This window comes from Myotis daubentonii, chromosome X (assembly GCF_963259705.1).
Source record: "Myotis daubentonii chromosome X, mMyoDau2.1, whole genome shotgun sequence".
Classification (NCBI taxonomy): Eukaryota; Metazoa; Chordata; class Mammalia; order Chiroptera; family Vespertilionidae; genus Myotis; species Myotis daubentonii.
In genome coordinates this window covers 61,018,120-61,029,368 of record NC_081861.1, presented here as the reverse complement: position 1 = coordinate 61,029,368, position 11,249 = coordinate 61,018,120, and the positions used below count along the sequence as shown (strand labels likewise).

The 11,249-nt window shown below is 37.0% G+C and overlaps 1 pseudogene; it reads right to left on the bottom strand.

Moving 5' to 3' along the window:
* Window positions 1-2,806: 2,806 nt before the first annotated feature.
* LOC132224579 (tigger transposable element-derived protein 1-like) lies at window positions 2,807-4,699 on the bottom strand (annotated as a pseudogene).
* Between the last annotated feature and the right edge of the window lie 6,550 nt (window positions 4,700-11,249).

Genomic DNA, 11,249 nt, shown 5'->3' with positions numbered 1-11,249 from the left:
GAATGCAAATTATTCATTAATTATATGCCACAAAAATTGTTCCGTAATTGTTCTCAATGAGGAAGCTATTCCAAAGGTATTCATGGGAGACTTTGGGCCTCTAAGGAAGGTTTTAGGAGAATGTAGGATCAAGCTAATAAAAATGATGTGTAAAATAAATGTCAATGGCTAGCATCTGGTTTTCAAAGTTTTTAATCCTCTTTACATATTTATGAAGAAATGGGTGAAAAGCAGAGTTTCTCTACTTTGTGAGCTGAAAAGTAGATCCACAGAGACATAGAAGATTATCTCTCCGTGACTTAGTGATAAATGCACGGGTAGAATTCATGCCATTTATTTCTCAATTTGAACCTCTGTGGCTGGGCTGAGTAGTGTTGGAATAATTAAGGACTCTAAAAGCACCAGGTTTATTTGAGTGACAATATTCACAGTAGAAGCATTTTGGATGCAATTTATAGACTCTAAATGTGCTATGAAGTGAAAAAAAAGTGAAAGAGGTGAAAAGGATCATAACCTGAATTCAGCTAATCACAATGACACTGGCTTACATTATTTTTTTCTTTCCTCCTGGGTGCATCCCTGGATGAACCCTAGAAGAGCTCCGGCTAGTATACAATAGAGCAGTCTACTTGAAGAGCAATATGAGCTATAGGGATCAAAGCACACCTGTACTGTATTTGCTTCATTGAATTTAACACAATGCATAGACCATTATGGAGGACTTTCTATGTTCACAGCATAGTGCTAAATATGGAAGTGAATACAATGATCATTGAAGCATGATACTTGCTCCCACAGGAATATGAACTTCTGAGTAAGTTGAAGGTTTGGAATCCTCTTAAAATGGCATTTCCTGATATTCATCCTACTCTTATTTTTTTTTTTGCCTTCAAGCAGAAATCATTCACTGAATGATTTCATCCAACCATCCATCCATCCATCCATCCATCCATCCATCCATCCATCCATTTTTCTAAATCATTTCTGTGGCTCATACTATGTGCCACGGTCTAGACAATGTGCTAGGCATGAACAAATGAATAATTTGCAAGAGCTATTCCAAAGGAGCTCAGTCTATTAAGGGAAGACATAACATAAAAGGTAATCATATCACAATGCATTAATTTTGAGAACACGTTTTATATGATTTGCACATATATGTGACTAGAAAACATGCTATTCATATCTTGACTTTCATACATTAACTAGATCATTGAATGTGTACTATTTTCTTCTTATAGGATTAAATCATTTAAAAAGATAGTTTTAAAAATATGTAATCTCATGATATTTCATTTAGAATAAGCCCAGATAAAATAGTCATGATTGACTCTCCATGAACCACAGATAATTTTGCTCCTAAACAGCATTATGTTTTTATTTATTCTTTCTAAGATAATAAAGGTGGAAATCACTTGTTCAAAATATAGTTGGTACATTTTGCCCTATTAATATCATATTTATTTAGTAAAACCTACTTCTTAGTGTTTATAATATCCATAGAAGAGCTTTGCCATAGATATATCATTTCCCCAATCAATTAAATAAATTTGAAAAAGAGGAAATAATAGTGGAATAGACTTAGCGTATTGCCGTTTTCTTTAAAACTAATTTCTTATACTTTTGAAATATTTCAAAAATATGAGTAGAATAATTTATTGAATAAGATGAAGTAAAATCATCAAATTTTTTATTTTTTCTCATTATTCATTGCAGACTCAATAAGATCTCTATCCTTGCACAATTTCTTCAGATGATCCCCTAGCTTACCTGGTAAATTTCAGGTTTTAACACAGTTTTACATATATTAAGAAGTCCAATATAATCTGAGTAAAAAACTTAAACATCAACATTAAATTAATCTCTATTTTACAGAGATCTTGTCCTGAATCAGGTTCAAAAGCTTAAGTGAAAAGATGAAATAACCTTTATCTAATCTTCCTGTTCCACCTCTTCTACAACTTGATCTGCTACTTCTGTTTACTCCAGGTTCAGTGTGGAAAGGAAAGAGAGTTGGGAAACTGAAAAAGTTTTGCCTGACTGAATGTAATCTATGTTCTTGATTATTATGCTGTGACCTGGAATATGTGCCCTCTGTGGGACAGATAGCTGGACTCTGGCTCTTTGTTTATGGAGTGATTTGGTGGCTTTATTGGAGCAAATCTGTGGGGACTTCCTGTTATACTATTACTGGAAAAGGCAATTAACACTCCTTAGATCTTGATTTGAGCAATACATTCAACACAGACCTGTCTTTTAGGTTCATTATACTGCTTCAGATAAATTTCTTGGAGTGGAATGCTGGTTAAAACAGTGCATGTCCATTGGCATGGGCTACTTCCTATTTACCAATAAAGGGACATGAGAGATATTGTGGGTTTGGTTCCAGATCACAACAAAAAAGCACATATAGCAATAAAGCAAGTCACATTTTTGTTTGTTTCCTAATGCATATAAATGTTATATTTAGCCCTAGATGGTTTGGCTCGGTGGATAGAGTGTCAGCCTGCGGAGTGAAGGGTCCCGGGTTCAATTTTGGTTAAGGGCACATGCCTGGGTTGCAGCTCAATCCCCAGTGGGAGGCATGTAGGAGGCAGCCAATCAATGATTCTCTCTCATCATTGATGTTTCTAGCTCTCTCTCCCTCTCCCTTCCTTTCTGAAATCAATTAAAATATATATTAAAAAACATATTTACACCATACTATAGTGTATTAAGTCTGCAATAATATTATGTCTGAAAAACAATGTACATGCGTTAATTAAAAATACTTATTGCTAAAAAATGCTAACCATTATCTGAGTCTTCAGTTAGTCATAATCTTTTTCCTAGAGGAAAAGACTGCCTTAAGGGTGGTTGAAGCTGAAGGTTGGTGTGGCTGTGGCAATTTCTTAAAACAATGAAGTTTGCTGCATTAATTGACTCTTCCTTTCATGATTAATTTCCTATTGCATGCAATATTATTTGATAGCATTTTTCCCACAGTAGAACTTCCTTCAAATTATGATCAATTTTCTCAAACCCTGCTGATGCTTTATCAACTAACTTTATGTAATATTATAAAGACTTTGTTGTCAATTCAACATCACAGATTCTTCACTAGTAGTAGTTTCATTCTCAAGAAACCATTTTCTATGCTTATCCATAACAAGTAAATGTTCATTTCTTAAAGTTTTACCTTAAGATTGCAGCAATACAGTCACATTTCCAGGCTCCATTTCTAATTTGAGTTCTCTTGCTATTTCACCCCATCTTTAGTTACTTCCTCCACTGAAGTCTTGAGCCCCTCAAAGTCATCCATGTGGGTTGGAATCAACTTCTCCCAAACTTCTGTTAATGTTGGTATTTTGACCTGTTCCTATGAATCACTAATGTTCATAATTGCATCTATAATGATGAATCCTTCCCAGAATGTTTTCTATTTACTTTGCCCAGATTCATTAAAGGAATCACTGTCTGGTAGCTATAGCCTTACAACATTTATTTCTTAAATAAAAAGACTTGAAAATTAAATTGCTCTTTGATCCATGGACTACAAAATGCTGTGTTGTGTTAGGAGACATGAAACAACATTAATCTTGTTATACATGTTCATCACAGCTCTTGGGTGGCCAGGTACATTTTCAGTGAGAAATTGAAAGAAATCATTTTTTTTTTCCTGAGCAATAGGTTTCAACAGTGGTCTTAAAATATTCAGCCATTTATGCTGTAAGAGATAGGCTGTCATCCAGGCTTTGTTGTTCTATTTAAGAGCACAGGCAGAGTAGATTTGGCATCATTATTAAGAGCCCTAGGATTTTCATAATGGTAAGTAAGCTTTGGCTTAAACTTAAGGTAGCAACCAGCTTCATTAATCCCTAACAAGAGTCACATTGTACTTTGAAGCTTTAAAAAAAAATTGTTGGCACTATTACAGGCGTTCCCCATTTACCCCCCTTTGCCCGCCTCCTCCCAGCCTCCCTGCCCCCCAGGCTTTCACCACATTGTTTTCTGTGTCCATGGGCTACACATGTATGTTCTTTAGCTAATTTCTTCACCCTCTTTTGTTCAGTCCCTACCCCCCCCCGCCACCTCCCCCCTGTACTTTGAAGCTTTAAAGCCATGCATAGACTTCTTTCTAGCTATAAAAGTGCTAAATGTTATCTTCTTCTAATATAAGGCTGTTTCATTTACATTAAAAACTAGTTTAGTGAAGCCACCTTCATTATCTTAGCTAGATTTTCTGGATAACCTGTTGCGATTTCTACATCAGCACTTGCTGCTTCACTTTGCGCTTCTATGTTATGGAGACACCTTCTTTCCTTAAACCTTGTGTTCCAACCTCTGCTAGCTTCAAACTTTTCTCCTGTAGCTTCCTTATCTTTCTCAGTCATTATAAAATCAAAGAGAGTTAGGAGCTTGCTCTGGATTAGGCTTTGGCTTAAGGGAATGTTGTGGCTGGTTTGATCTATCCAAGCCACTAAAATAATTTCCACTTCAATAATAAGCCTATTTGATTTATCATTTGTGTGTTCACTGGAGTAGCACTTTTAATTTCCTCTGCATTTACAATTTGGCTAACTGTTTGGAGCAAAAGGCCTAGATTTCAGACTACCTTGACTTTCAACACACCTTCCTCACTAAGCTTAATTATTTTCAGCTTTTGATTTAAAAAGAGGGATATGAAACTCATCTTTTTACTTGAACACTTAGAAGCCATTGCTGATATACCGGTATTAATTGGCCTAATTTCAATATTGTTGTGTCCCAGAAAATAGGGAGGTCAGAGGAGAGGGAGAGATAAAGGGCAATTTCCAGTTGGTGGAGCAACGAGAACACACACATTTATGAATTAAGTTTGCCTTCTTATATGGGTGCAGTTTGTGGTGTCACCCCAAATTACAATTGTAACATCATAGATCACTATCACAGATCACCATGACAAATGTAATAATAATGAACAAAATTTGATATACTGTGAGAATTACCAAAATGTGACACCGAAACAAACTGAGCAAATGCTGTTGAAAAAAGTGGTGCTGATGGACTTGCTCAACACATGATTGCCACAAATCTTCAATTTGCAAAAGTCACAATGTCTGTGAAGCTCAATAACATGAGGTATACCTGTAATTTACTTTATGTATCGCTCTGCATTTGGTAAATCTCAGCATTTTATATAAAAGGAATTTTACAATTTTACTTTTCTTTCTGACTTCTTGCACTGAGTATAATGCTTACAAGCTATATTGTAGCATGTATCCAAATTTAGTTTTTATTGCCAAATATTATTCTATTGTATGAATACATCATAATTTTGTATATACATTTATCAATGATAGACATTTGGGTTGTTTCTGCCTTTTGGATATCATGAGTAATGCTGCTACAGATATTGTGCAAGTTTTTGTGTGGACACATAGTTTTTATACAGAGGCTCAATATTTCTGGGCTATTTAGTAAGTTTATCTTTTTGAAGAAACGCCCAACTGTTTTTCCACTAATTTGCTACCATTTTATATTCCTACCAACAATGTATGAGAGTTCCAATATCTCTACAACTTTGCCAACATTACTTATTGTCCTTCTATTTTTTAAAATTTTAGCCATCCTAGTGAATGTGAAATGGTATCTTAATGTGTGTTTGGTATGTATTTGCCTTTGACTAATAATATTGAGCATCTTTACATATGCAGGTTTACTGCTCATATATCTTTCTTGGAGAAATGTCTATTCAAACAATTTGCCAATCATTTAAATACTAGAGGCCCAGTGTGCCCTCTTGCAGTCTGGGAGCCCTTGGTGGGTGTTCGACTGATGGCTTAGGCAGGGTGCAGGCCTAAGCCATCAGTTTGACATCCTTAGCCAGGCTTCTGGCTGAGCGGCGCTCCCCCTGTGGGAGTACACTGACCACCAGGGGGCAGCTCCTGCACTGAGCATCTTCCCTCTAGAGGTCAGTGCACTTCATAGCGACAAGTTGTTCTGCTGTTTGGTTGATTTGCATATTAGCCTTTTATTATATAGGACTAGAGGCCCGGTGCATGAATTCTTGCAGGTCCCTTGGCCTGGCAGGCAATTGGGGCCAGTCAGGGGGCCAACAGAGGGAATAAGCTCTGGAAGGTTGGCCAGCTATCCCCACAATCGAGGTCAATCAGGGGGGCCAGCTGGCCTGGGGAAGGGACCATCGGAGGTTGCTTGGCTGGCCCCTCAGATTGGGGTCGATGGGATGGCAGGCCAGCTAGTGAGAGGGATAGTGGGAGGTTGGCTGGCCACAGGAGTTGGCTGTGGGAGCTCACTGACCATGAGGGGCAACTGCTGCATTGAGTATCTTCCCCCTGGTGGTCAGTGCTCATCATAGCAAGCGGTCAGACAGTTGTTTGGTCATTCAGTAGTTTGGTCGCTTAGGCTTTTATATATATAGTTGGTTATATTTTGTTTGAGATGTAAGAGTTTTTTTTCTATATTTTGGATACATGTTCCTTATCAGATAGAAGTTTTCACAATAGTTTTCCCATTATGTGGGTTGTCTTCTTACTTTCTTGATGAAGTCTTAAACCACAAAAGTTTTGAATTTTGATGAAGTCTAATTTATGTTTGTTTGTTTTTCTTTTTTCACTTGTGCTTATGGTATTATATCTAAGAAACTATTGCCTACTCCAAGTTCATAAAGATTTACTTCAATGTTTTCTTCTAAGAGGTTTATTTCTTACATTTAGGTTTATCATCCATTTTCAGTTAATTTTTGTATATAAAATGATCCAACTCCATTCTTTCGTGTGTGGATATCCTGTTGTCCCAACACCATTTGTTGAAAAGCCTATTCTTTCTCTATTGAATTTTCTTGGCACCCTTATAAAAATCAATTTACTGGAAATGTAAGGGTTTATTTCTGGACCCTCAATTATATTGAATTGTATGCTTTCTTGTATCCAGTACCATCCAGTCTTCATTCCTATAAGAATATATTATATCATGAAATCAGGCTGTGATTTCACCAACTATGTCCCTTCACATGATTGCTCTGTGTACATTGAATTGTTTTATGAATTTTAGGATCAGCTGGCCAATTTCTGAGTAAAATACAGGGATTTTGAAAGAGATTATAGTAAATTTTTACATCACTTTGGGAGTATTGCCATCTTCACAACTTAAGTGTTTTTATTCATGAACATGGGATGTACTTAGATTTATTTATATCTTTAAAAGTTCTATAAATATGTTTTTGAGTTTTAAGTGCACAGTTCTTATACTTCTTTTGATAAACCTATTCCTAATTTTTTTTCATTATTAGTCAAATTATAATACTGTTGTTACATTGTTCATTGCTAGGGTGAACAAATACACTGAGTTTTATATAATGATCTATCTATATTATATATTTTATATATTATCTATGTAGAGATAAACTTGATTTATTTTTCTTACCTAATTGCTCTGGCTAGATAGATTGCAAGTACAATGTTGAAAATATGTACAAAAACTGAATATATGCATATTTTTTAACTTATGGAGAAGGCATTCTGTCTTTCAGAACTAAGGGTAATGTTAGCTGTAGGCTTTTGTAGATGTCCTTTATCAAGCTGAGGAAGTTCTCTTCTATTTCTAGTTTGTGGAACATATTCTTTAATCATAGAAGTGTAATATTTGGTCAACTTCTTTTTCTGTACCTATTGACATAATAAAGTGGGGTTTGCCCTTTATTCTATTAATAAGGTATATAATGTATTACATTGGTTGTTTTTCAAATGTGCTATCAATATTACAAACCTATGAAAAATGTCATTCTGTCTGGGTGTGTAATCATTTTATATGTTGCTGGATTTTATTTACTGGTATTTTTTGAAGATTTTTGTATGTATGTTAATATAAATATTGGTCTATAGTTTTATTTTCTTTTGATATTTTTTGTCATATTTTGATAACAGTAATATTGGCATTAAAGTATAAGCTGAGAAATGTCTCTTTTTTAATTTTTGGAAGAGTTTGTGAAAGATTGTTATTAGCTTTTTCCTGAACATTTGATAGAATTCATCAGTAAAACTATCAATTTCTACACTTTTCTTTGGGGGAGGTTCTTTATTGTTAATTCAATATTTCTTTACTTGATAAAGGTCTACTCATTTCCTTTTATCTCAAATTAGTTTTGGTAGTTTGTGTGTTTCTAGGATTTATTCATTTTATCTAGGTTGTGTAATATATTGGTGTATAAATCTTTATAGTATTTAGTGTTTTGCATATTGCTAATCTTTTCCAATAATCAACTTTTGTTTTATAGGTAATACTTTCTCTATTCTGTCTATATTTTATTTCTTCTATAACCTTTACTAGTAGCCCGGTACATGGAATTCATGCACATTAAAAGGTAATTAATTGTCCTAACCGGTTTGTCTCAGTGGATAGAGCATTGGCCTGCGGACTCAAGGGTTCCAAGTTTGATTCTGGTCACGGGCATGTACTTTGGTTGCAGGCACATCCCCAGTGGGGAGTGTGTAGGAGGCAGGTGATCGATGTTTCTCTCTCATCAATGTTTCTAACTCTCTATCCCTCTCCCTTCCTCTCTCTAAAAATCAATAAAATATATTTTTTTAAAAAGGGAATTAATTAGCAGAGATATTTTAATATTGCTATTTGCCCTTTCTCTATAATAGAAGTGTGAGAGATGGAAAGAAATTAGTAAAATGTATATGAAAATAATATATAAATTTATTAATAAATAAACAGTAACAAAAGGATATAACAACAACAGAGGCATGATATAAAAACGACAAAAACATGATATGAAAACAACAAAAACATGATATAAAAACAACAGTGATGCAAACAATGACAAATAAAGTGATTAAACTTATTCTAATATCTCCCTGTACACCACATTATGAGTGAAAACACTTTCAGAGTGCTTGACTAATTTCCCTTGTGATGAAGTACTTAGAACTTTAACCGTAACATCACATGCTCTTCAAACTCAAGAGAAAACAACATATAACTGACCATGTGCAAAAACGGGTTCAGGTAGGAACATGCCTACTCTGTCTAGAGTTTGTCCTTGTGATTTATTAATAGTCATCACAAATGCTGGCATCACGGGAAACCATCCTCGAATCAATTTAAATGGGAGGCCAGTGTCAGATGGGGACAAATTAATTCTTGGAATCAGAACAGCCTCTTCCTCTGCAGATCCGGTTAGTACTTCTGCTTCGATAATGTTAGTTCATAATCTTTTGATAATAAATCTGGTACCATTAAAAGACTCCATTTACTATTGAGATTTCTCAATAGCATGATGATAGCACCCACTTTCAATTTTAATTTATGACACAAGGAGTAATGCTATTCAGAAATTTGATGGGAAAATTTTCCTTTGTTTCTTTGTTATGGGGTGGGGCCACAACATTAGTAACAAAGAAACAGAATTAAAACTTTATTGTGGGGAGCCGCTACAGTGTTTTGGACAGGTTCAAGCCTTGGACTGATGAGAGGGCACAGTCCTCTCATTGCCAGGTGCAAGTCCCAGCTTGGAGGGCAGGGCCCTCCCGGCACAATTATAGCCAATGGCTGTAGTTGTAAGCTTGAACCTATGGTCCGAACATGTGGCCCCATGTGCCTGAGTGATGTGGGCTTGATAGAGTTTAGGTGCATGTAGTTGAGTAGGATTGAAACCCGGGAAAATGTTTGTAAACATCTTGGTCATGCTCTTACTTTGCTTTATAGCATCTGCTATAAAATAAAGGCATAGCTTCGGGCATGGTCGCTGTCTCTCAGAGAAGCAGTGTCCCACCGAGACCCGGATTTCATTCTCTTGTCTGTCTTTTCTAAGCCTTTCAGCTGTCCCACTCAGGTTCACCCCATGCTGGTGCGGCACACTTTAGAAAGATCTGCCTCCATGCTCCTAGGGCGGGTTCCTGCCTCAAACCCCACCCTTACAGGAAACAGCTCCGGGAAACAGCTTGGGGGAGGGTGCAGGCGTTGCCAAGACCACCACTGTAGGACTGATTTCCTTCTGCTGGGTCGTGGCTGTTCATCTGTATGTGATGAACACCACCCATAGTTTTTATATAAGTAGATTGTTTCCTTCCATCTGCTTGAATTGTGTCTATTTTGATCCTCCTTTTTAGTATCATAAATTAGAAAATTAAGTTATAAATTTTAGATAAATATTGTTCTTAAATATATGCTTTTACAGTTACAAATTTCCCTCTGAGCAGCGCCCTCTGTTGCATCTGATACATTTTTTTATATAGTGACTAGAAGGCCCATGCACAAAAATTTGTGCACTGGCAGGGGAGGGGGTCCCTCAGCCCAACCTGTGCCCTCTCACAGTCGGGGACCCCTGTGGGAAACTGTTTATTGCCTTCACTATCTGATAAGCATAGACAGAGAACCCCCCCGAAGGCTGGGTGTCTTTGAAGCCCTCCCAAAGGTTGGAGCTAGGCGCCACCTCTGTTTGTCCAGACAGTGGTAGCTGAAACTACTCCCCCATTTATTATTATGTAAATCCTTGCTGATGGGCTAGTCTGCCTGTTGCAGGGGGTGACCTGCCTAGGGCTATGCTATGGGTGCATCCCAGATCAATAAAAGCTTGGTGAGGTCTGAGCACAGAGAGGAAGTCCTTCGGGACTTGCCGCCTGGTCCCCTAATATTGCAAAATTATCTCGTGTCTTTTTCTCTCATTTGTTGTGCGGCTCCTCTTTCAGATACTGAACCCTACTCCACGCGAGTCGTGGAAGGAAACACTCAACAGACCCCCTCAGGAGATAACCACCTGCTGGATTAGGGCTGCTCCCCAGGTGGCAGATGGCATGCCCAATCCCTCAGTGTCTTCCCCATCTCCCCTGGTCACAGATGGCAGACCTGGATCCCGCACTGGGGCAGACGGCAGCTCGGATCACACTGCCCCCCACCCCGCCCAACCCGCCCAAGACACAGCAGGCCCGGATCTCATGCTGGGGCAGCACAGGGGATCTGCCTGCAGTATACAAATTAGCCGCCATCTTTGTTGGTGGTTAATTTGAATATCGCCCTGATTAGCGGGAAGAGTAGCGAAGGTATGGTCAATTACCCTTTTTGTCTTTTATTAGGATAGGATTCCATTGTATTTCTTTGAAAATATTTTGTAGTTTACTTTGTGATTTCTTTTCTGTGACCCACTAGTTATTTAAAAATATGTTCTTAAATTTTCACACATTGGTGAATTTCCAAAATTATTTCTTGCTATTTATTTCTAATTTTATTCCTTTGTGATTAGAGAACATAATTTGTTTTATTTCCAT